Consider the following 4,247-nt stretch of genomic DNA (forward strand, 5'->3'; position numbering starts at 1 on the left):
TCACTCCCCACTGAAGCAAGATACAGTCCATCACTCCCCACTGAGGCAAGATGCAGTCCATCGCTCCCCACTGAAGCAAGATACAGTCCATCACTCCCCACTGAAGCAAGATACAGTCCATCACTCCCCACTGAAGCAAGATACAGTCCTTCACTACCCACTGAAGCAAGATACAGTCCATCACTCCCCACTGAAACAAGATACAGTCCTTCACTATCCACTGAAGCAAGATACAGTCCATCACTCCCCACTGAAGCAAGATACAGTCCTTCACTACCCACTGAAGCAAGATACAGTCCTTCACTACTCACTGAGGCAAGATACAGTCCTTCACTGCCCACTGAGGCAAGATACAGTCCATCACTCCCCACTAAAGCAAGATACAGTCCATCACTCCCCACTGAAGCAAGATACAGTCCTTCACTGCCCACTGAGGCAAGATACAGTCCATCACTCCCCACTGAAGCAAGATGCAGTCCTTCACTCCCCACTGAAGCAAGATACAGTCCATCACTCCCCACTGAAGCAAGATGCAGTCCTTCACTCCCCACTGAAGCAAGATACAGTCCATCACTCCCCACTGAAGCAAGATACAGTCCTTCACTACCCACTGAAGCAAGATACAGTCCATCACTCCCCACTGAAACAAGATACAGTCCTTCACTGCCCACTGAAGCAAGATACAGTCCTTCACTGCCTACTGATGCAAGATACAGTCCTTCACTGCCCACTGAGGCAAGATACAGTCCTTCACTGCCCACTGAAGCAAGATACAGTCCTTCACTACTCACTGAGGCAAGATACAGTCCTTCACTGCCCACTGAGGCAAGATACAGTCCATCACTCCCCACTAAAGCAAGATACAGTCCATCACTCCCCACTGAAGCAAGATACAGTCCTTCACTGCCCACTGAGGCAAGATACAGTCCATCACTCCCCACTGAAGCAAGATACAGTCCATCACTCCCCACTGAAGCAAGATACAGTCCATCACTCCCCACTGAAGCAAGATACAGTCCATCACTCCCCACTGAGGCAAGATACAGTCCATCACTCCCCACTGAAGCAAGATACAGTCCATCACTCCCCACTGAAGCAAGATACAGTCCTTCACTACCCACTGAAGCAAGATACAGTCCATCACTCCCCACTGAAACAAGATACAGTCCTTCACTATCCACTGAAGCAAGATACAGTCCATCACTCCCCACTGAAGCAAGATACAGTCCTTCACTACCCACTGAAGCAAGATACAGTCCATCACTCCCCACTGAAACAAGATACAGTCCTTCACTACCCAGTGAGGCAAGATACAGTCCATCACTCCCCACTGAAGCAAGATACAGTCCATCACTGCCCACTGAATCAAGATACAGTCCATCACTCCCCACTGAAGCAAGATACAGTCCATCACTCCCCAATGAAACAAGATACAGTCCATCACTCCCCACTGAAGCAAGATACAGTCCATCACTCCCCAATGAAACAAGATACAGTCCATCACTCCCCACTGAGGCAAGATACAGTCCATCACTCCCCACTGAAGCAAGATACAGTCCATCACTCCCCACTGAAGCAAGATGCAGTCCTTCACTCCCCACTGAAGCAAGATACAGTCCATCACTCCCCACTGAAGCAAGATACTGTCCTTCACTCCCCACTGAAGCAAGATACAGTCCATCACTCCCCACTGAAACAAGATACAGTTCTTCACTACCCACTGAGGCAAGATACAGTCCATCACTCCCCACTGAAGCAAGATACAGTCCATCACTGCCCACTGAAGCAAGATACAGTCCATCACTCCCCACTGAAACAAGATACAGTCCTTCACTACCCACTGAGGCAAGATGCAGTCCATCACTACCCACTGAGGCAAGATACAGTCCATCACTCCCCACTGAAACAAGATACAGTCCATCACTGCCCACTGAAGCAAGATACAGTCCATCACTCCCCACTGAAACAAGATACAGTCCTTCACTGCCCACTGAAGCAAGATACAGTCCATCACTCCCCACTGAAGCAAGATGCAGTCCATCACTCCCCACTGAAACAAGATACAGTCCTTCACTACCCACTGAGGCAAGATACAGTCCATCACTACCCACTGAGGCAAGATACAGTCCATCACTCCCCACTGAAGCAAGATACAGTCCTTCACTACCCACTGAGGCAAGATACAGTCCATCACTGCCCACTGAAGCAAGATACAGTCCATCACTCCCCACTGAAACAAGATACAGTCCATCACTCCCCACTGAAGCAAGATACAGTCCTTCACTACCCACTGAGGCAAGATACAGTCCATCACTCCCCACTGAAGCAAGATACAGTCCATCACTCCCCACTGAAGCAAGATACAGTCCATCACTCCCCACTGAAGCAAGATACAGTCCTTCACTACCCACTGAGGCAAGGTACAGTCCATCACTGCCCACTGAAGCAAGATACAGTCCATCACTCCCCACTGAAACAAGATACAGTCCATCACTCCCCACTGAAGCAAGATACAGTCCTTCACTACCCACTGAGGCAAGATACAGTCCATCACTCCCCACTGAAGCAAGATACAGTCCATCACTCCCCACTGAAGCAAGATACAGTCCATCACTCCCCACTGAAGCAAGATACAGTCCTTCACTACCCACTGAGGCAAGATACAGTCCATCACTCCCCACTGAAGCAAGATACAGTCCATCACTCCCCACTGAAGCAAGATACAGTCCATCACTCCCCACTGAAGCAAGATACAGTCCATCACTCCCCACTGAAGCAAGATACAGTCCATCACTCCCCACTGAAGCAAGATACAGTCCTTCACTACCACTAGCCGTACTACTACAATTACTGCAACTATTTCTTCTAGCTAATAGCTAGTAGTAATAATTGTGATAATAAAAGCTAGTAGTAGTAGTAATAACAATAATAATAATAATAATAATAATAATAATAATAATAATAGTAATAATAATAATAGTAATAATAATAGCTAGTAGTAATAATAGCTTTAATAATTCTTTCACGTTAAATAATTTTTATAAATAAACTAAATTTAATTGTATAAAAATTATAAAAATAAACATTAACTTTTAACTTTTAAAAGATTTAAAATGAATTTGAAATTTCTGAAAAAAAAAAAATGACGTGATATTGGAAATTTTGGAAACAAATTTCATGACTTTTGTATTCATTTCATTTCTATATTTTTTTTATAATTCCTTTACTGAATTTCTCTGTCTGTCTGTCTGTCTGTCTGTCTGTCTGTCTGTCTGTCTGTCTGTCTGTCTGTCTGTCTGTCTGTCTGTCTTTCTGTCTCACTCTCTCTCTCTCTCTCTCTCTCTCTCTCTCTCTCTCTCTCTCTCTCTCTCTCTCTCTTTCTCTCTCTCTCTCTCTCTTTACACAGGGTTTGACAAGGTTAAGGATCCCTACCTTTATTGACAAGCTATTTACAGGTTAAGAATTCCTAACTTTATTGGTAAGCTAAGAGCTGTTACCTACATCAGCTCATTTGAAAGCATTTTTATTGTTATGAGACATACAAGTAGTGAACAGGATGAAGTTGGAGCCATCTGTGGGCCAGCATTTTCAATTGATCAACTGACTTTATCTCGTTGACATCATTATGCTGTACGAATGTGTTCCATACTCGAGTCATCCTGGGTATGTATGATCTCAGATGGAGTGATGTTCTGGAGAAGGGTACAGCCAGAGTGAAGTTGCTGCTTTCTCCCCGTCTTGTGGCATAAAAGCTTGTTTCACGCTGTCCTCGAAGTGGATCCAAGTGTGGTACTTTGACAATATTGGCCTTGTACATCCCTTCTGTGTTGAAGGCTCTGCTGAAATGACAAATCTATCCAGGATGAGTCCAGGCGAGAGATGAGACGTCTTGCTATGTTCTCTACTCTGTCAGGCAGTCGCAGATGAGAAGGGGGGGGGGCAGGCAAACCAAGAAAGTGGAGCATACTTAAGGTGTGAGCGTACTTGTGCCTCGTACAGAATCTTGCAACCCCTATTGTCAAGCAGATGCTAGATACGGGGAAGTGCTGTAAGCTTCCTGGCTGCCTTGTTTGCAAGATTTACAACATGGTTCTTCATGGTTAGTTTGGAGTCAAATTTCACCCCAAGGATATCAACTTCTTCTCCAGGTGCCAACACCCTCCCATTCATCCTTACTACTGCACCAGCATTACCATCATGGTGCCTAGAGACCATCATCATTTGCGTTTTCTCAGGTGCAAATGTTA

This window comes from Cherax quadricarinatus, chromosome 4 (assembly GCF_038502225.1).
Source record: "Cherax quadricarinatus isolate ZL_2023a chromosome 4, ASM3850222v1, whole genome shotgun sequence".
Lineage (NCBI taxonomy): Eukaryota > Metazoa > Arthropoda > Malacostraca > Decapoda > Parastacidae > Cherax > Cherax quadricarinatus.